The following is a 23,324-nucleotide window of genomic DNA, read 5'->3' on the forward strand; positions in this document are numbered from 1 at the left end:
GGTATGATCTCAAGTTTAAGCGTTTAGGCAAAACACTCAGCTTTCTAGTGAATAGCTATAGAAATAGCGCCAGTCAGTCAGTGATACACCCTGATTATTAATGAAATGGTAATAATAGCTAATAATACTGGGCTGACTGTGTTTATTGGCAGGGACTGTACTGCCATACGCGTCGTGTTGCCATAGTTACGGACAGACCTTTGTTTGCAAAACATAAGACTTGGAAGCGAGAACGCGCAATTAGAAAAAAATATTAAATGTAATCTGAATTATTTAGTAGAAAAATGTCCGACGTCCTTAAAAATAAGGATGAAGTTGGGCATATTTTAGTACAGATAATGTGCTCAAGAGCAAAATAATATAAAAGAAAGCTTGACAGCTACTGTTGAAGTTTTAATTGTTTGTAAATAATTTTGTACTATCAGTTACTTTGAAACTAAAATGGTTACATTATATAAATGAATATGATATAATGTAACTATTGTAGTTTCAAAGTAACTGATAGTAAAAAATTTAACAAAGTAATTAAAACTTAAAAATATGCCCAACTTCATCCTTATTTTTAAGGACGTCGGACATTTTTCTACTAAATAAATCAGATTACATTTAATATTTTGATTGTGTCTTAAGGTGCAGGATTATTTAAGACAATTAAAAAAGAATCTTGTTCGACTGACTGTGCTGTTATGGACATTCAAGCGTTGGATGCAGCCATCAGCAGGACAGAAAATGGAATAAAGGTAAGTTATCTAAAGCAAACTTTATGATAAAACTGACTTGAATATTTCTTTATAGTTGATTACATAAATCTATCAATCTCTCTCTCTCTCTCTCTCTCTCTCTCTCTCTCTATTGTATATATATAATTAAAATAATCTGAGGTCATCTAGCAGTCCCTGGCTTGCAAGATTTATGGATTCATGCAATGAAAATACAAATATGTGAAATGTGGATCATGGAAGAATGATGCTTGTAAACATTTGTTTCCTAATTCACAGAGACATGCAGACGATTATCTGAAACTATAATTAGGTTTTGACTCTTCCCTGTATTGAAGAGTCTGAAAAGAAGCCTGCCCCGCCAAGCTTGTGAAATGGTATTTAAAAGGAAACTCTGATACTGATATAAATAAGCAAATAACCTCTTAAACATCAGCAGGATTTCCATTAGAGTATGTAAAATCATATTAAATCTAAATTATTTTCATAACATTTTCGTAGGCACCCACCATATGAGACCCAATACATGTCCTCTGAGATGCCGGATTGCTGGTACATCACCAGGGGAAAATGTTTCCATCTTTACACTTATTCATAATATTTGTTAAGACAAAAAAAATCTGTTTTCTGTTATCTGTCGCTCCAACAGCACAAGTCAGTATTTATCATGCATCTACTGTATAACCTCTTTCTCCAAAAGAACAAGGAGATTGTGCAACAAAATTATGGGATTCAGCTTCCTCACCTGCACAAGAGAGCTTTTATTATCATTAAAGAAGGTAAATTAAAGGGACAGTTCACCCAAAAATGAAAATTCGGGACATCGTTGACTCATCATCATGTTGTTCCAAACTTGTATGACTTTATTTGTTCTGCAAAACACAAAGAAAATATTTTGAAGAATGCTGGTTAGCCAAACAATTATATGTGACATTTCTCAGAATATCTTCTGTTATGATCCATAGAAGAAATAAAGTCATACAGGTTTGGAATGACATGAGGATGAGTAAATAATGACAGAATTGACCAGCAGCTTTTATGATTAAGGCTTATTGATAGTGTTGATTATATGGTGGCCAGCTCTGACTGTTGTCTTAACACCAGCATCTGTCACCTGAACCTCATGAAAAGAAATGATTTGACTGGCATGTAATAATAGATGACTCCGGTCACTTTGCTTTCAAACAGGAGGTGTGGATTTGAAGGTCGCCTGGTTTGGCAGAGACAGCTAAATCTGTCTGTTGGTAAACAAATTAATCTTTCTAAAGGTCACCATTTGATTTGGTGCTCTGTTTCCCCCCTTCTGCTTTCCGCTGGGTTCTTCCATTATCTCCTGCATCCTCTGCCTGTCACTTGTGAGGAGGCTGTCATGTTGTTGAGAAGAAGGTATGAGACTTGGCTGCCGAAAGCAGACAGACGCAGATTGCGGCACATCAGCATTCTTCAGAGGACGGCCACTGCCTGATTGCAGTTGTATGGGCTGCTGCTTTACAGCTGTCTCAGGACAGGCACTGGTACCTGTTCTCGCATGCCAATAAGACAGTCGTAGCTTACCTGGTGCTCTGCCAGCTGCGTCTATACCTCTGTGCTGTCGGCTAGTTCTCCACTGAGTCTGAAGGAGCTCACACTGTTTTTTTTTTTTTCTTTTAAATGCCCTCTTGTACCACTTAAACAGCTGCCTGCCTCCAAAAACCGCTTCCAAACACCTGGCCGGTGCTTGTGGTTTGTCAGGAAGCTCAGTGGTGTGACAACAGACAGGCCAGAGAACATCAAGGGGAGAATCCAGAACAGCAGGATGAGAAGAGTATACAGAAGGGCTCTGTCTGGCATGTGCCCACAACTTGACAAACTTGCAATGTACTCTAAATTATGGGTTTTTCGGCACTGAGGAAATTACCTTCTCTGAGTCGTTCTTTGATGCTGTTTTGTGTGCTATCATTAATGCATGTCCTACACTTTGCATTTTTCTGCACCAAAAAAGTTTATCTTGTCATTTAGCCAACTGGCTTTTAATTGACTATAAATTGTCTGTAGATAACATGTTTTTATTGGGCTTTTTGTCTTTTGAAGCATCTTTGGGAGTGATTTCTGGGGCTTGTTTTTACCAAAATGATTGTAAAAATTAATGATGAATTATATTAGTCGCTATATGACTACCAACGAAGAATCCTAATTATTGCAACACATCCTTTTTATGGTGGAATGTGGAGCATGACTTTCTTTTGATTTATGAACTATTATATGATAATGAGGAGGTGCAAGCATTTTAGGCATTGGTCTGATGGAATTTAATTCTAGAAGATTTCAAGCAGCTGTTCACTTGAGAGAAGGTGCGAGACAAATAAACCGGGCCGTGCTCAAAATATCCAGAAAGCATTGCCAGCATATGATTGATTGCTTCAGGGAAGGGGGCTTATTGGCCAGTTTACAATGTCATTAACTGTGTATTTTAGCTCCAGCTTTATTTTAATGAATGCGGAAAATCTGTCGGTTATAATCACACAACATCACAGTGCTCTCTCTCACAAATGTGCACGCACTTGTGATTCACTACAGCGAATGGAACTGAGAGAAAGAGAAACCATATTTCTTGACATCTACAAGCTGCCACCAGCCTGATTAATGGATAGTCGACTCCCAGCCTTTTACAACAAAGTTTTGTTTGGAGGGAAAAATTAGATCGGTGACCCAAAGCTAATAGCATTCTCCATGAGCAAGTTATTGAGCGAAGTATGTTCCCCCTCTCTCTTTTTCTAGTATTGTGTGAATGGTGGCTTTCTTGACCCAGTGAGACATTGAGTAGGTTAATACCCTTTGTTCTGTCACTTTCAATACCTCTGACCTTTGACCACAGATCTATCCTTTGGGGCTCAGTTATTCCTCCATGTTTGTTTAACAATGTTTTCTTGCCTTTTTAAGAAAAGCCCATTTCTTAGTTCAAGGTTAAAGGGATAGTTCTGCCAAAAATGTAAATTTCATTTTCCCTGTCACTGAAAGTGAATGGTGACCATGTTTCTCTTTCACATCAAAAAGGAGTATACTCATATTTAAATCATTCAAATGAGATTTCAGTGCTACAGTAAACGTTTATCTAAAATTATGAATAAAAGTATGAAGTGTGTGCTTTTAAAAATAAATATAATAACTATTATAATAACTGTTCCAACTTAGTTGAACCACAGTGGTTAGAAACGGTATAGTGTTCATTAATGCAATGAAAACAACATTTGTTTGGCTTGGTTTTCCAGGTTGGGACTCAAAGGGTGATCACTGGCCCTGCTTTGGGGAGTTTAACTACAGCGCGTGAAGGTCTGCCTAAAAACCTTCAACCCAAACCACCACCCGAATGTAGAGACATGAATGCAGGTATAAACCTCTTCTAACAACTAATACAGTATTTCTTTGTTCATTATATACACTACTGTTCAAGAGTTTTGAGTTTGTAAGACTTTTTAATGTTTCTTAAAGTCTTCTATGTTGACCAAGGCTGAATTTATTTGATCAAAAATAAAGTAAAAACAGTAACATTGTAAAAAATCTCCTAACAATTTTAAAGAACTGTCTTCTATTTTAATAGATTTTAATCATTTATTTCTGTACTGGCAATTTTCAGTAGTCCTTAATCAAGTCTTCATTAAGTAACATGATCCTTCAGAAATCATTAGAATATGCTAATTTGGTGCTCAAGAAAGATTTATTTTTATTTTCACTGTTAAAACAGATGTACTGCTTAATATTGCTATCCTCAGCAGCTGACCTCTATCTTCCTTGCAAACCAGCCCAAAGCTGTCCATGTGCTCCAGAGAGAGGACAGTGGCCAAAGTTAGATGAGCCAGTCTGTTTCCACAATGTCATCACACACTTGCAGCCTACATATAAAGTTAAAAAGTCTATTGTATCTATAAATAGATACAATATTTGTTTTGTATTCGATACCAACATGTACATAGGAAGAGTAAACTGAATTACTGTGGAAAAAACGGTAGCACTTTATTTTACAGTCCTGTTCCTCATGTACATACTATGTACTTATTATAGTAATTACAATAACTAGGTACTAACCCTGAACCTACCCCTAAACCTAACCCTACCCCATGTAGTTACCTTGTATTACCAGAACTTTCTTAGATAAATACACTGTAAGTACACTATAAGAACATGTTAGTACATGCACTGTAAAATAAAGTGCAACCGAAAAAACAAGTAGATAAGAGTATTGCATTTTATTTTCAGCAGATAATTTTGTTGTCTGTGATATTTTAAGTCTCAGATATATTTGTATTAATATCATTAATGTAGCAAGAAATGTTCACTTCTGATACAAAATGTCAATCAAATAACTAGAGAAATATTACACATACTGTATTTATATTTATTTTTTCTTATCCTTTTAATATATCGGTTGCGTATATTATACAGTCTTTGATTGTAGTATATACTTCTTATCTGATGATAGATGAGTTAGAAAAGGCTTCAGCTTTCTGAGGTAACATTTTAAATGATTTGGACACTCTGTCTTGTTTCTAATACGTTTTATTTTATGATGTGAACACATACTAAATATGCAATCTGGTCATGAGAGCTTTAGAACTAGCTGAAAATAAACTGTATTTTTCTGTGTAAAGTGCACTGCTCTATATAGTGACCTTTTACCCCGACATAATGTTAAATGTGTCAGGAATAGCTTCAGGGCAGATATAGGGAATGATTTGAAATAGTCACCTTCTGTCACCTTTTGTATTTATGACTTGTTGCCAAAAATACAAGCTTCTACACTAGTTTCCTGATCGCTTTTAGCAGTTTTAACTGTTTGTTTATTTAGGTTACTAAAGCAGCTTTCAAGGACAAAATGGGGGGGGGGGGGGTGACATAACAATATGAGCCATAATAATTTTTTAAAGGGATAGTTTAAAAGGGACCCAAAATTTGAATTTGGTCATCATTTACACGTCGTTTCAAATCTGTATGAATTTCTTGTCTTCTGTGGAACACAAAAAAGATATTTTGAAGAATGTTGGTAATTAAACACTGGTTGCACTTTATTGTACAGTACGTGTACTAACATGTACTTATAGTGTACTTACAGTGTATTTATCTAAGAAAGTTCTGGTAACACAAGGTAACTACATGGGGTAGGGTTTAGGGGTAGGTTCAGGGTTAGTACCTACACTTAAAGTGCTACACTTTTGGTCCCATTACATTTGCCTTAATTATAATATGCATTTTTCTCTTCTTAGAGTATTCCAGTGCCAGCTGCTATCAGCAAATATCCTTTCACAGTAGTCGATGGTCAGATTGACCTGGGCGATCCTGACTACTGTAGGTTTAAAAAGCAATACTTGTCTGTATTGGGGTGCAGTGGTGGAGGCTCTGGACCAGCTGCAGTGGATGCTATAGGACTTTGCGGTGCCACAGGCGTGGGTGTGTGGGGAGAGGCTGGCTGTGTGTGTGCAGAGTGGGGAGCTCAACTGGAGAGACGGCAGGGTCCTGGGCACCCATGTGGAGAAGCTGCTCTCAGTGCTGGAGAACAGGGATGAGGTATGGCATCGAGAGGCATTGAGGGACATCAGACGGCAGCTGTGTGCATCCAGACCTGCTGGAGGCATTGCTCTGCTTATACCGCCTACCTGCTCCAACTCCGGCACAAATGGGCGGCGCAAATTATGTCTTTACTGAAACATGAAAAAACTAGGCCATGTGAAGAGGAATCTGCAGGCCTAACGTCTCTCTCTGCCAACTAGAAAACCACTGCATCAGGGCAGAGGTGAATAAAATACACATTTATCTAACTGGTCTTTATCTGGTCTTCAAATTTGATTGGTTGAGCAACATTCCAAGAACATTTCTATAACTGTTTCATTTTTCGTTGTTTGTCTCATTGTATGCATTCCAGGCTGTCAGTTTTCTTTTTGTTTTTCATCTACTGTCTAGTAGGAAAGTAGGGATTCTTGGACACAGGGATTTTCTTGATTAGTGAGTCATTAAATTATTTGTTCAACCAATCTTTGTTCATTCAGGAAAGAAACAATTGTTTCAGGAAAAAAAAAACTGTTCATACTTGTAAGTCAAAGAACCATTCATTCAAATTAACTGTTCAGAATTGCTGATTCATTTGCAGCTGTCTTTATGAATTAGTAATTGAATCATTTAACTGATTCATGCAATGGTTCTGCTGTGGCTTTTCTTGAAACTTTTGTCACTGGCGGGGCAAAAACAGACAAGTAACTGGCAATATTGTTTCTTTGCTCAAGCAACTTTTCAAAAATGTCTCAATCTTTCATTGGTCATATCTTTTGAATGATCATGAATCCATGGCATAAGAAAGTACAGTGGTTTCACTCATAAAATGTTGTATAAATAATGTGAAAATAATTGAACTTCCATTGCATAGGTGCTTATGCAAAGAGTGATTGTGATAGCACAATCTCACGTTTAGATTAAGTTTCTATTTTTCAGAACAGATGTTTCATCTGTTCTGTCATTCCTGTAATATCTTTATGAAACAAGCATGTCTCTTAATTAGTGCCCACATGTTCATTTATCCTCACCGTCACTCACTGTGAGAGGAGACACAAGCTTGTGTATGTTTCCACCCTTTAAACACTCACATCCTTTTAATTAAGCCTTAATCTTCCCCTGGCAGAAAGCTTCATGTAGCCTGCTAATTGAATTAATAGAGGGAAGATGTTTCTAACTATGCACTTAGCTGATTTAATTAATGTGATTTATGCTTGGTTTATCTCCATGAGACCAAGGGAGAAAGACGAGCATAATTTCCTCCCTTTTTGCTGGCATCGGTGGGCCGACAACGTGATAAATCCATGTGCTGCTGGGTACTGTCTGTCACCGATCACTCTTATTCTCTTTTATTCTCTGCTGCCTTTGATTCACAGAGTCTGGCAGCCAACTGGAAACACATCACCTCCGCCAAAAGGACTATCATCACATACAGTATCATCAGTGGGTAATTCTTTTCTGTTATGATGGCTTCTGGTCACATACAGTAATATTTAAAGGGGAAAAAATACATGTATTTGGGTGCATCTGATGAAAACGCAGAAAATTTATTTAGGTACTAAAAACTTGTCATTGAGGCCTGTGCTGGCTATTGGAGATGATGATGTGTATGAATTATAATCACCAGCAGATGGAGTGTGATTTTTGCACTGGGGTGTCTGATGAGAGGCCTGTGTGAGCTCAGATAATTAAGAAGTTGAACCCTATTGTTTTTATTGCCTTACTCTTTTTCTTTTCATGCATGTAATCATTTCATTATAGAGATTAGTTTATAGTAGTCTTTTTGAGGATTCTTAGTGTCTTGACTTAAAATAGTCATTAATTTGTTGTTAAAATATTTAAAATCTCATTACAATTAATTTTGTTTTGTTCAGTAGGATATTCCCAACATCCCCTCAGTCTCAGGGGATTTGATGTACTCCAGAATACCCAGATGGGCCGACTGTGTGACATCAGAGGTGAGGTTTTTAATCATCACATGATCAAATTGGATTGGCAGCAGACACATGAAAGCAAGCGCTGTATTGCATGTGTTACATATAGATGAGAACATCGAAGTCATCTATGTGTCTCCGGTGCGCCTGGGTGAGGATGTTCTCCAGTACTACACATCCTCATGCCAGAAGCACTGGAGTGTTTTTTTAGTATGGTGCCACACACATACACACACACCTAGATGTTGATATGCAAACCTTTTTTTCTCCCCTCAACTTCTGGTGATGCACATGAATTTGTTAACAATTTTCATTGAAGAATTAGATTTATTTCTCACCTGTAGAGGGCGACAGAGGTGACCTTTGCATTTACTACTCTGTGCTGCTGATCTTCCATAAATGATTAGGTTTCAGTAAAAGGATCTACACTTTTACATTGACTCATTTAGCAGAAGCTTCTATCCAAAGCCACTTACAATAGAATAACAAAAGCAATTAGTCACAGAGCAACAATATTCATAATAAACAATGCAGGATTATTAAACAGTTAGATTAGAAAGAAGGCTAGGGGAGAGGAGAAATGCAGAGAAGATAAAACATAAAACATACATACATATATATATATATATATATATATATATATATATATATATATATATATATATATATACATATATTGTTGATATTGTTCAAAACTAAACATAAACATTGTCAATATATAGACTTTTTGATATCAGGGACCCCAAACTATGATTCTAATACTGCTATATATTTATTATAATAATTATATATATTTTTTCATGTAAGCCTTATATTTTATCAGCCAAATATTACTCATGATATTAAAATTGCAAAATGTTTCCATTATTAAATAATTTGCTTTTATATAAATATATGATACAAATCTAAATAATTAATTAAAATATTTATTTTTTTAAATATTTACTATTTGTAATATTTACTTATTATTTATGAGAACTCCTGATCAGTCTGAAGTTAGGGGGATTTGTTTACAAAATTTTAAGAGCACACATTATTTTAACATTTTATTACATACAGTATTTTAATGTAAGTGGTGCAAGCCGTGCTTGTTTTCTCTTGTCATCATTTATGCAAGGTTAGATGGTCAATTCAATTCAAACTTATTTTAAAAGATTCTTAAAAAAAAAAAAGTTACATTAAAACCCTAAAGAGCAAGTGGAAAGTTCAAGTCATGAATAGAAAAATACAACACAAAAGTAAACTAGTCTTGAAAGGATTTTTTTTTTTGACACTATGCAAATTTGTTTCTTATATAATTGTAGGCCTAACTGCCTGGATGAGTGGCATGCGCAGCCTCTTCCTTTTCGATTCCTCTCTCTGTCTAAACTCTGCCAGACGTGTCAGTAGGATAAATCTCTGTTAGCCATTGCTGCCAGCATGGCATGCCAATGACAGAAGGGATCATTCTGTTTGGATCAAACATACAGATGTGGAGTAATTAGTGCTTTCCCCACAGAGCCCATCACTAAGCACACAGTATGGCCCTCCCCTGACTCTCCTTTATCAATTTAACGTGTTGGAGTACAGGAGAGGTCATGACCCCTCTAGCTGCATGTAATGGGCCCAATGTGTTTGTTCACGTTCATAAATTACACCCATAGACAAAGGGAGGGACAAGACATTAGAGCTGGAGTGGAAAGGACAGATATTTTTGTACACAAAATCACACCTTTTTGGGGGGTTATACATAATAAATACATATCTGTTATGCATACTCTTTGTTAGAGCTTATTATGTTATTATGAAACACACAGGATTAATTCTGCAGCTTTTGTGCTCATCAGATTGAACTCACAACAGTGTATTATGTTCCTCTTTTAGACCCGAAACGTGTCTAGCTTCAATCCTGAAGTACAGCCCTAGAACACTACAGCGCATCAAGAATTTGATCCAGGGGAAACAGGCATACATGATCTGCGGTGTCACCCACATCAATGACCTGGCTGTGGCAGATCCAGATGAGCTCGAAGTTTCACTTTTGGGCACAGAGCCTTTGGTGCAGCACTAAATCCGGAGGAAGAAGGATCTGCAGTAGTGCAGGGGTCGACATGCCTCCATATATACACCCTGGAGCAGGTCTGTGTGCCAGTCATCTGTTTAAATACCTCATGTGAAACTTACATTGATGATGTAGAAAAATAATGGAATATTAGAGGTAATTCATGTGTCTTCCAGCTTCATGAAGCTCTGACCAGCCTGATGAAAGAACACATGGAAGTCCAGTAATGGCTCTTCAAGATAGTTGAACTGTGGGTGGACTGGGAATAGCCTATTGTGACATTTGCCACCTAAAATGCCACCCATGGGTACAACAGGAGTGGAGAATGTCTCAGCCTTAAGTAAAGGTACAATTGTTTTAGTTTTAAATAAATTTACTTTAAATAACCTATGCAGTTTTTTTTCTCTTGTATAATGTTTTTATTTTTTATTATGTTTAATTTAATTATATTATCAGGATAATCTACATTCATTATATTGGATCTTATTTTACATTTAAGTTCCTTTCAGTTTGTAAAATACCAAATTGTTTAATAAAACCCCAAATATTAAGTTGATATTATTAAACATTTTGTAAAAGCAAAAGACATGACAGAGATTTTGCTTTTGAAACAAAAATAATAAATCTGTTGAGAATTTGTTCTGATTTGTCCTAATCGCAGTTGCACCATTCAAATGCACAGTCTGCATTAGTAAGTGTCTGTTGAGCAACAGTAGCAATTCAGAAATTTCAAGTGGCTTGTTTTTAAATGCGAAATAAAATGTGCCGTTTCTTTTATTTTGCAAATGCAGCAACACTTCAGTCACAAGCCCTGTTCATTTTAATTTCCGCTTTTTCCTGGTTTTTATCTTCACGTTCTGTACAAAATGCACCCTTGTCTCAGTGACAAGCCTGTCATTACTGACCAAGGCCAAACTTTGATTCAATCACCATGATTTGTCTAGAGAGTGCTTATGACTCAAATTCATGGGAAATTAATTATGAGTCATTTGTATTCTAATTTAAATGCGATGTATTCAACAGTCTGTCGTGTGCTTTAAAAACACATCGGTTTTATCCGCCTGTAATCGTGTTCATAACCCTCTAATGTAGCATATTCTTACAATTTGGCCCTTGATTTAAATACTGTGTTTTGCCATTACACCGTGAGCCTCATGTAAGCTAATTACAAGGTTATAATCAACACGGCTGTGTGCAAAATCAGACCTTGCTTCTTTTATTGCAGCCTTTTATTGTAGGGTTCTATCCCGAGGGCAATAGGAGGCCGTGTGTCCTACCTCCAAGCTATTAGCTCAGTCCCTAATTCACACTGAGGCCGAGAGAGGAATCTGGGGCTGTAATTGTGGTGGCATTGGTGCTGTTAATTACAGAGGTAAGCGGTTGAGGCCCAGCCAAGCTCCATTATGGTGATGGCAGTGAAGGAGCTTTAAATGGGGGGCTCTTCACCAGCTGGGGTGCCAGTGAGAGGAAAGGGAACTGGGGCCTGATGAGCTGGCCTGCACCCTAAGGGCTTCTGGGCCATATGGAAGCCAGTCCGGGCCTTTATTCTACCTCTTCAACCTTTTTAATCAATGGCAAGCTTTGCTAACCGAATAAAGAGCACAGAGGTTATTTCAGTGTGTCAGTCATTTTCTACAGATCTGTTATAACTCTTTTAGTGGCAGTCTTGCCATTCTGCAGCACCCTTTGTGCCTGAATTTTGCTGAATGATTTGCGGTTGCATATTTGCGTGTTATTTGTTTTATTTGCTAATATCTGCTTGATGTTACATTATCTTTATTACTCTATGCTAATAAATTCAGCGACAAATGCTGAAATACTCTAGAACGCATATATCAGTCTAATGTTGCAGTGGGTAATAATGGGTTAAATTTTGCCTTTTGTTCTTTAAGTACAATAAATTAGTATGTATGGCATGTATTTGCATTTTTTTTTTTTTTTATATGTGCATTTAGAGGCTGTTATCCTTTGAGAAAAATATTACAATGATTTTGTAATTATCAGAGTGCAATTATCAGCGCTCGGTGGCTTCACTTAAGTTTTACGCTTGGCTTTAGTTATAAGTCATAGAAGTTGAAATGATGTTTTGCCTCTCTAGGGAGCTGTCTTTCACTAGAATGCATCCTTTAATTTCCCTCTGTCAAGCCCAGGCCTATGTTCAGCTCCCCCTCTATTTACCCTGTTTACTGTGTGTACGTTTAATTATTGATTGCATAAAGAGCCTTTTCTAATGCAGGAGAAAGAATAACCCGTGTGTTCCTATAGAGGAACAGCCGCAGATAAGTGTGAAAACAGACCTAGAGGCAGTTTAAAGAAAGACTGTGTGATTCTTTGCAGTGTGTTTGGGAGGCCCACACCCGAGGGGTGTTTCAGCCTAGGGCAAGCCTTACAGCTATTCAAAAAAGATGGGTTAAAGACATGTAGATCTCACTCTATTCAACGGCTGGGTGGACTCGTACACGCTACACTTTACACATTACAAACATGCACGTTCTGCTAGCACACGGGTCATTAGACACAAGGGAGCATTATACTAATAGCATCAACAGATAGACAGATTGTCTCCTACTTATTTTATTCAATGCATGTGGGATTATGTGTTGTACCACGTTTATTTTATTAGATTTTGAATGCAACAGCACCTTCTGTATTCCCCTTTGGTTAATGTTGCATTTGGGAAGCAATCCGCAAATATGTCCATATTATAACCAGGCTTTATTTTCAGACAATGTTTCACCTATCTCTGTCCATATAATGAAAGCTAATGGTGTCCAAAACAACAATGGACCCGACTGACTTTTATTGTATGGACAAATAACAACAACACTTTAGGCATTTTTCTAAATATCTAATTTAATTTTAGAACAGAGAGTTAAGGATGGCAGACAGGTGAACTATATCTTTAAGGAAAGCCCCATATTTATTCAAATTGTCTATCTATTAAAAACGGTGATTTACGTATAGTATCATCACTTCATATTTGTTTAGGATTTTTGGTATTTCTAATATCGGATTTATAGGAAAGGTATATCAGAGGGATAACAAAAAAAAAGAAAAAACAATGCACAAAACACAAAAGTATAAATAAAAAAAAAGAATAATAATATTCTGTTTTTGTTCATAAAAGAAAAAGAAAAAATCTATTTAATGGGGTCCAAAAAAAACTGAATTTGTTGCACGAAAAACAAAAACAAAAGAAGATGGAAGAATATTTGTTTTCTGATGAACTATCCCTTTAAGGAAAGCTTTTTTTAAAAAGCCCCATATCCCTCTTAGGAGGTTCTGTATGCTTTTGACTATGCTCGTGACTGCAATGTCGCTCTTCCTAATGTAGAGATCATACAGCAATCAAAGCACACAAGAGACGTCTGCTTTATTTATCTATTTTCAAATAGCTCATCTTTATGTGGAAGCCAAGCAAGGCCTGAATCCTCTCTCACAGTACAGCTCGCAGTTTAAGTCCAAATAAAGAATGGCAAAAATGATTCCCTCTCGCTTTCCTTCCCTCCCCGCTGTTTGTGTGAAGTGCACTGGCAAATTCTCAGAGCGCGCCTGCTCTTTCTTGGGGAACGAAGGCCGTTTCCTTACACTTTTTGCCGCACCATTGTGTGCTTTATGGCTTGTGTCGGGGGTGAAATCACTGCGCAGCGATTGACCCTGGCTCTTCTGGTACTTGAATATGATGATGACTGTTTCATGACTTGAATATCAACAACATAGTATCTCCTCGTTTTAAGACTTCCTTAGTTGTGTCAGTTTTTTTTTTACCGTTATAAATGTACTTGAAAAGGATAAAGACTTTATAAAAGATCAAAAGTGGATTAATCCTTACATCTTCTAGAGCATAACCTGCACTTCTCAAGGTTGTAAAACTGGACCTATTGAGTTGTTAAATGCGCTTAAGTAAAAAAAGGCCTTTTTTAAATAGTTTCCCACCAAAAAGATTCTATTCACTTTTATATTGTGCTTAGTAAGAAACTGTTTTCTATACATCTCACTGCAGTTGTAAGCACAAACTATGCACTTATGTGCAATCCGTAAGTGCTCTGTCCTTTCTTCTCTGCTTTGAGAGGTCCTTAAGGTGAAATTCTTTCTCTTACTAACCAACAGGTTTTAAGAGGCACTCACAGAAAGTCAAACATTGCAATTAACAACATAATTAAGTGTCAAAGACATTATGGTGTTTTCTAGTTACAGAAACAAGGGCTGTATTGATCGCAAACAGACCCCGATTGATCTACTGATCGATTGGCTTGCATGGGTATTTATCTGCCAGCATGTGTCAGTTGTTATTGGGGACAGGTGCAGTTACCATTGCCTTCAGTTAAAGCTATTAGACTACTGTGATGCCTTGGCAATGAGCTGTCAATCAACACCAACCACCACCCCCATACACATGCACCTTCTGTGCTTTTGTAAGGCATGTCAAATTAAGACACACTTCAGTAGTTACTGCCTCATCAAGAGTATTGACACTATGTATTATATGTGCTATGTTATAAATATATATTTTTTAATGTTTTTTTTTTTTTTTTTTATCAGCCCCAGACACTGGTTGCAAATTGCTTTATGGCGTTAAATTTGAGATATTAGTTTTATTTAGGGCATTCTATGAAGCTGATTTTGCATGTATCTGTCATTTTAATGCAGGCTCGCACTGGCCCGACAGTGGAAATGTGGCTAATGTACATTTGAAGCTCCAGGAACAATGGAAGCACTCAGCTCTATATATCTTTTATCAAACAAGCTCTCTAAGAAACAAACTGACCCTTAAATGTCAGCGATCTGTTTTACAGCTCTATGCAAACAGAACCTGCCATGTTAGGAAGTTGTTGAGAATGAGATGGGTTCTGACATGTGGCACTCTTCTGTCACAGCCCGTAACACTGTTCTCACCTTAGAATATAGGCAGTGTAAGAGTTCAATCTACTGGTTCTGGACTCTTATTGAGATGTAATAGGACACTCCTATTGGTTACCCTTAAGAGCTGTACAGATGATAGAATGACCAGGGGTCAATGTGCCAAAAGGCTATCTAATAAACTGTCAGGTCTTATTGTGTCAATAAACTAATTCCCCTTTTAAGGCCTTACCCTCTGACCTTACAACACCCTTGATATGTAGTGGTGTCAGACAGGAGGTCAGGCTGGAGTGTCGTTTCCTCAGACGTTGGGGTTCTTGGTCACTGTCAAGACTGATTGAACACTATAGTGTTTTCACCTGCACATTACTGTCGATGTTCTTTTTGGCTTGGTTATTTGTGAGATTTTCCCATTATTTTTTCAATTTCTGCAAAAACTACATTAAGACAGTACACTGAGTAGATTTAAGAGACTATGTACTTTATAAATGAATATGTGCAGTTATCTAAACTAAAGAGTATTTTATTTCTAATCTCTTTGACAGCATTAGCTAATGTAATAAGGTTGAAAACAGTTAATTAAGACCTCATGAAGCTAATTTTTAAAGTTACCTAAATAAAAAAATGTTACAGTGCAGAGTCACCCCTAACAGTAGGGGGTTAACTAGCATTCGTTGTGTTTCAGACCATGCATGGTTTGCTTTACATCTCTGCCAAAGGACATGACAACTGAAAAATCTCTGCAGGGAAAAACTGAGGGGATGCATTAAAATAAACATGAGTCTAATGTAGAAAAAACGGTATGGATTTGACCTCACTGAGCTTGCTGTGTTAGATATTGATTTAGTTATTTTTCAAAACGTGCTTCTAAATTTAGGTCTGTTTATTAAGTTGTGGAATGTGAATATCCCCTGTGGAAATGTTGTACATAGTGCAAATGATAAGTGAGCAAAGAAGTGATTATATAACTAGGCAACATGATGCATAATTAAATAGAGTACTGTGATTTTTATAAATGATCCCTGCTGGCAGGCTTAAGATAGAAATGTGTCTTGTCACATTGTTCTTTGAGTGATTCCCACTGCCACTAGAGGGTGGCAGAACACATTCACTATATCTGTCACTACTGCGAATAGAAGACCTCCTCTCAGTTGTTCTTAATGTTTCAGGGCCCTTTGTGGGGACGGACAGCCCTTTTGGTGTGAGCTAATGTTTTTGTTTGTGTTGTAATCATGTGTGTATGCTCTTGAAATGTCATTTACTTAACACAGTGAAAGCAAGAGCCCCCATTGAGTCAGTGGTTGATTTTTACAGCTCCATATGCACATTATGCTATTTATGCTTCTGAAATTGCGAAATAGTATAGAACTGATATATTTTCAAATGAAGGTCACATGCTGCTGTTTTAATCATTGACTCAGTTGGCATGCTGTGATTTTAAAATAGATGATTGACTTTGGAAGTCAGAGAACGGCAGCTTTTTTATATATAAATTACGCATTGAGCTGAAATGTTCTCTTCCATAGAAAATCACACTTGAATTTTCTATAGTCTCCTGATATGGATTTTACTCCTGCAAATGAAAGTAATCCATAAATTATTCAGTTTGAATAGCACCAGGATTCTCTATATTGTGAATTCACAGAGGCACAGGATGAATTTTATTCAGCGTGTCTTACAGAGAATAAACTGCACACACAATTAAAACCGACAAAAAGAATTCAGACTGAAAAATCCAAACATTACTGTCCCATCTCTCCTTGCACAGAGGCAGACAGATCTGCCAAACTAGTGCTAACGTGTCTCTATTTAAACATCAATTTACATTCAAACTTGTTGCTAAAAGCAGTATTTTTTGTATGTGTGGGGGAGAGGTGGGTCGCATGTGTTTGTCCTTGCAGGCTTGCTTCACATTGTGTGAGAAGGGAGGCTCAGCTGCAAGATTGCAGTTTTTAATGAAAGTGAAGGAGCTATCAAAGACAGGTACAATCTGGGCGTATATATCAAGCGCCTTTGTTCAGGTTGACAATGAAGCAGGCTTGGCTGATTCTACGGACTGGCTAAATGGTCCCAACTATCCAACAAGCAGAGGTATTAACTATGGACGGGAGGCACTGCTGGGTGAATTCAGCTCTCTATACTGATGTCTTCTGTAAGCCTGGAGTCCTATTTTAAAGGTCTTTGCTTTGCCATTTATAAGAGCTTATTTCTTAAAGGAATTTATTTTTTGGTTGCTTAGTTTTTAAAAGAGCTTTACATTTTTTGGGAAAGTCAAATTTTGAATGAAAGAATAGTTCACCCAACAATGTAAATTTGCTGAAAATGTACTTTCCTTCAGGCCATCCAAGATATAGATAAGTTTGTTTCACTTGCTCACCAATGGATCCTTTGGAGGTAATGGGTGCCATCAGAATGAGAGTCCAAACAGCTGCTAAAAACAAAACAATAATCAATAAGTAATCCACACGACTTTAGCAAAAGCTGCATATTTTAATAATAAATAAATCAAGAAAATAGTTAACTGTTGCTTCTGGCTAAAATACGGAGGGATTTCACTGGAAGAAACATTATAATGAATTATAGACTCAAATTTTGGCAAGAAGTGAAGGTATAATGTTAACATTATACTGATTCTCTCATTTCATCACCCATTCACAGTTAAATTTCCCCACATCTGATCCGATGAAGAAACAAACTCTCTACATCTGGCTTGAGGGAGAGTAAAAACAACAGAATAAAACAAGCATTTTACATAAATAATCCTTTGTTCTGTTTTTTAATAGTTTTATATACTGAAATGAATCAGTGTTTGCAGATTAAATCCAGTGTAAATAGATGATTCGGTTCACTGTATTTCACCATGTGAACGTAAACTGTGATACTGTGATCATAAAGTGATTTCAGCAGCTGGAACACCATTTGCATTCCCTGGCAGCAGCGTTTAGGTTGACAAATAGGGACGACAGGAGAGTCAGCCAACTGCCACTTAGTTATTAACAACTCCTTCACTGGTGATTTATTTGCCACTTTTTGAAGAGAGGGCATAGCTATTAGATTATTATCAGGCAAAATTAGCCCTGTTTAAGCATAAGGCCACGACTGGGTCTGACCCCTTAATATCCTTATAATGATGCCATTAACCATAGAGATGTGAAGAGAGTCTCCAGTTGGGCTTTAGATGCATTATGTTACTCTCTCTCTCTCTCTCTCTCTCTCTCTCTCTCTCTCTGTCATACACACACCCTATGTCTGTTGAGCTCTGTTTTTTTTTTTTGTGTGTGTGAATACAGTTTTGAAATATCCATCTTTCTATTTGTTTTAAAATTTCTGTTATTGTCTACTTGTTGGCTGAAAATAAGTGAATAGTTATTTTGATGTATGTTATGTATCTGCTGACTTATATCTGTGTGCACTGGTTTGTATTTACTGTAGGTATGGGCTATTGATCCTGGGCTACATTAACCAGTTGGCCATGACCCAGCTGATGCCCATGGTGACGAGGGGGATGCTGGACTGTCGCACCAGTAAATTGGAGGTTCCTCCTCCAGTCAGAGAAGTGAAGTCTTCCATATGCAATGCTAGAGTAAAGACCAAAGCTGTAAGAATCTGTAAATTCAATTAAAATATCCACTTTCTCTTTCAGCATTAAGAAGACATGGTTATTATATACTGGATTTGAAATATGGTGTTCAAACATATTCAAAACTTTAGAATACTTCATTAACCGCCTTAATGTAAATTCACTAATTTTTTCTCACTCATGGCATTCTAAATCGACCTAAGGTTTGAGATAGGTAAGATTTAAAAAATATATTTTTGAAAGAAGATTGTTATGTAATAAAAAAATACAGTAAAACAGTAATATTTTGAAATATTACAATTTAAATTGACAGTTTTCTGTTACAAATTGATTCCTGTGAAGGATCAGGGTCGCATAATCCTTCAAAAATAATTCTGATATGCTGATTATCAGTGTTATTAACAGTTGTGCTGCATAACCTTTCTGGGAAACGTCTTTGATAAATAGAGTTTTCAAAAGAACTGCATTTATTTGAAATATAATTTTATTGTTACAATATAAAAGTCTTTACTATTACTTTTAATGAATTTAAAGTGTAAATAAAATTAATGTAATAAAGTACACTGTAAAAAATAAGTGTAATTTTAACTGTAAAATTTTGTAAAAACGCTACGGAAAAAAACTGATAATAGGTTAACAGTAAGTTCCCGTACTATATACAGGGAAAAACTGTAAAAGATCTAACAAAGCATTTAATGTAAATTTACAGTAAAATTCTGTTAATTATACAGCTTTTAGAAGTAAAAAAAGAACAAATCAATGTATAATTTACAGTCTAAAACTGTAAACTGATATTCCCAGAATTCCCTGCGTGACACTCCACGTTTGAAAGTATTTTGTTTAAATAATCATGTTTTTAAATAGTTCTTGTTATCAGTTATGTACATTTGAGCTTTATGTTACATCTTCTGTTGCTTAATGAAAGTTTTTTGCATTATTTAAGTATCACGTGTGTTACCATGATGGTGTTTTGTGTTTCCATAAATGTGCACCTTCTATATGTTAATATATACTTCTGCTTGTGGTGAAGCTACTTGTGATGAGCTTTGATACTTCATGTGGCTTTCTCTTATACAGTACCATCTTTATTATTATGGTGGTTGTCAGTATTTTCAAGGTACAAAACAGATTTAATTTTGTGTGTTGTTGAATTTACTGGTTTATATTCACATTTTCTTGTTTGTAAATTACAGCTTTATATTGTAAAATTAACAGTTTTTGACATAAATGTGTTTACAGTTTTCTGTATTTTTACAAAATTATTCTGGCAACCACAGCTGCCAAAAAGTTTTTGTAAAAACAACAAGAAATTTTTTACAGTGTAGATGGGGACCAAGGGATGTAAAATAAATATCATGAAATCACTATAAAAGTAGTCTGTCCAACTTGTGGGTCATCATTCACTTTCAATGCATAGACAATAACAGCATGGACATCGCTATAATTATATAGTTTCGTGTTCCACAGTAGAAAACAAAAGAAGGTTGGTTCAACCTTCACTTTAAATTTTATTCTCTAAACTGTTTGGGATTCCTTAAGCTCTTTAAAGCTCAAGATTGCCATTATCCTGAATGTGTTCCCTGAGACCGGACCAGAGAGCAATAAAAGTCCTCTGCTGAATATTATCTCGATAAATCAAGGCATCCATAAAGATTGATCTAGCTAAGCTTTGTTGTTTTATTTTGGTTAAATACAACTAAACACTGTAATTACGCTTCCGACCTGACTGGTGTTTAGAGGAAGCTGAATTCATTATCATTTTAATAGATGAGCCTAAATAATCAGCCCATAAATAATGCATACCATATTCATTATGCATGTGTATGCATGCCTGAGCACCTCATCAACCTGATGCCAGCCACAAAACAATAGACTTCCTTTATTAGTGGCAAACCGGAGTTTACGCTTGTTAATCTGCGACTTGTATTATTTTATCAAACATTCATTTAGTTTATATGTGCTTATCACCCAGCTCTGGCTTTGCCCATCAGTTAGGCTTAGAATATTAGAAACACAATTAAAACCTTGCAGGAAAAGTTTGTTATTGTTGTTTGAGGATAGTGTGTCTGACAGCTGAAAATAGAGTTCCAAAGAAGAGAATTACTCATGCCTCGCACACTGTGCAAAGGTTTTACCCTCCGCTTCATATTTGTCACTGAGAATATGGCTCATGCCCGCTTCGAGTCCTGTGAGTCTTGCCACTCTTAACTAATCCAGTCTTGTGGTGTTCTTCTTCAAGACATGTCTTTTATCTGCCATGTCTGTGAGGGTTGTTGGGTTTTTACCTAAAGTAAACCTTTCTGTTTTCTGCAGTGGTATTATGACCTTATAATGCAGGTCTCTGTGTCCCCTGTGCCTTTTATGAGTATGAGACTAATGCCTGTTTCTCCGTGTGGGCTTTTGAAACCCTTCTGTTTGTTTCTAGCATGGCTGTTATGTCTGTCCCCGAGAGGTCAATTTATAATTTAGATGTACTGATCAAATTTTTAGCAACAGTTTTACATGCAGTTTGTTGCTTAACTTTAAGTGTGTTTGTTTTCTCCTCAGCAAACCTCAGTGACCAATCGCTCGACTTCTTCAGACCAATCTTTCTTTAGTATATGATGTCAAGGTAAAATGTTTGCTTGTTTTGCAATAATACAGCTGGAGTTCTTTGATTGTGGAGCAAGTGTTTCAATATATTTTTTACGTGTTTCAGGCAAGACAAGGCACTGTGTTCGCCCTCCATGACAGCAGAGATCGAAGACGCCTTGGCATGCTGTGAGTTCCCACAAGAAGCAGGCAGACGCATTACCCTTATCTTTCTCCAGTTCTGTTTTCCCTTCCTCTGTCCCCGTTTCCATTAGAGATATATCTAGACCTTGAACACACTCCCAAGAGCTGATTAGACATTATGTAGAGAATACCTCAACCCGAAATGTGTCAGGGCACAAAATACTGCCAAGTGGAATTAAAAGGCATTCATCACATAAATCCTATACCTTTCCCATTGAAGCCCTGCTTTCCGTCCTCATTTCTCCCTGAAGAATAGCACATTCTTTAAGGCTGAGAGTTCTCATTAAGCTCCTTACAGCCCCACAGCCAAACAAGGTGATTGTTTTTTTGTTTTTCTCTGATGATGGTTCTTGGGGATCATTAGTAAGCTCGTTTGTTTCTGCGTGTCATTAACAGAACAATCTCGGAGGATCTCCAGGGAGCGCTACTGACCTTTGCTCGCAACCTGTCAATCATTCATCAGGAAATATCAGCTCCAAATATGCAAGGAACAAACAATTGTATGGTATGCGGATGTTGTTTTTCCTTAACCTACTCTTAAAATACCAGCTAATGGTTTGTTCTTCGCTTCACATTAGTCATAGAAAGAAAAAATACTATTCAGATGTTTCACATTCACATACAAAAGTACCTTTATCTACCCCTAAATGCTACTTTTGAAAATTGCATATTAATACATATTAATACCCCTAGTACCTTTTTTTTTAAGTGTAGGACATTAATCACATTGATTCTGAATGGTTTCACCATATTACTTATTATAATGTTTTTAGCTCCTTTCAAACACTCAGGGTCACTTCACAAAGACAAAGAATGAACTATGACCATCAAATAATTAACAAAAATATATCCACATTATATCAGTCAATTGGTAGAGAAGTTGCCTCCAGTTCACTATTCCACCACTTGCTCCAAAAGGCTCTGCAAAACTTCATCTTTCATTATGTTCAAGGTTGTCTAATTTCATATTAAGTTGTACAACAATTGTCTGCATATTACCGTTGGCAAGTGATGGATAGACTGGGCCATACAGGTGCAGTGGAAAAAAGGGTTAAACTTTCAGTTTGCACAGAACTGTTTTTGCAGTTTTGTCTAAATGTGCTATTTTAAATAAATTGTTGTTAGTATTTTAACTAAAGTTTATTATTACCAGCATTATACCAAAGTTTTGCTGAGACTTTATGGGGCAAAGAGTAGTGAATTTGAGCTTTTGGGCAAATTCAGGTGAGGACACATATGATCTTGTGCACATTTTTTGATAAATCTTCAGTTCTGTGTCATAACATCTTATACAGTGCACAAGGTATTCATTTAGAAGCGTCAAGGCTTTATCTCTGGCTAAATTATCTGCAGCTGAAATCATTCAAATGTAGGACACTGTAGATGTTGGATACTGAATTGGAGTTTCATTGACACTTGCTGAATTACTACATTCAACACACTGTTACTTAATTTGATAGAGGCATTCTCATTCACTGTTCAGTGGCTAGAGGTTAGGATCTGTAGTCAGACATGTACTGACTGAATGTCTGCTATTGTTTGCTTTTGTAAGGACCTTGTCAAGGACATTGAGGAGGTCTTGGGCATTACAATACAAAACCAAACCACATCTCAGGTATAAAAGGAGATTACTGCACCCTAAAGCAAACAGTTATCATCTCATAAAACTTACAGATCAACCCCAGATTAATCAACATACTTAGAGACTATCATACAAAAGCATTTACACATTCAGTTATAATTGCTGTCACCAAACATTTATATAGACTTCAATTATGGCTGTAATGTGGCTAGCATTAAAAGGAGATACACGCATGTACAGTATGAATCTGCGTGAGTGGATTTGTCTGTTATTACCTTGTCCAGGTCACATAGTTATAGTGATCTAAAATGTTGTA

At 36.6% G+C, this 23,324-nt stretch overlaps 1 pseudogene; it reads left to right on the plus strand.

Annotated features, from left to right (window-relative positions):
* The first annotated feature begins 686 nt into the window (after positions 1–686).
* On the plus strand, positions 687–23,116 carry LOC127934110 (IQ motif-containing protein H-like; annotated as a pseudogene).
* The last annotated feature ends 208 nt before the right edge of the window (positions 23,117–23,324 follow it).

The sequence above is a fragment of the Carassius gibelio genome, chromosome A18 (assembly GCF_023724105.1).
Source record: "Carassius gibelio isolate Cgi1373 ecotype wild population from Czech Republic chromosome A18, carGib1.2-hapl.c, whole genome shotgun sequence".
In the NCBI taxonomy this organism is placed as follows: domain Eukaryota; kingdom Metazoa; phylum Chordata; class Actinopteri; order Cypriniformes; family Cyprinidae; genus Carassius; species Carassius gibelio.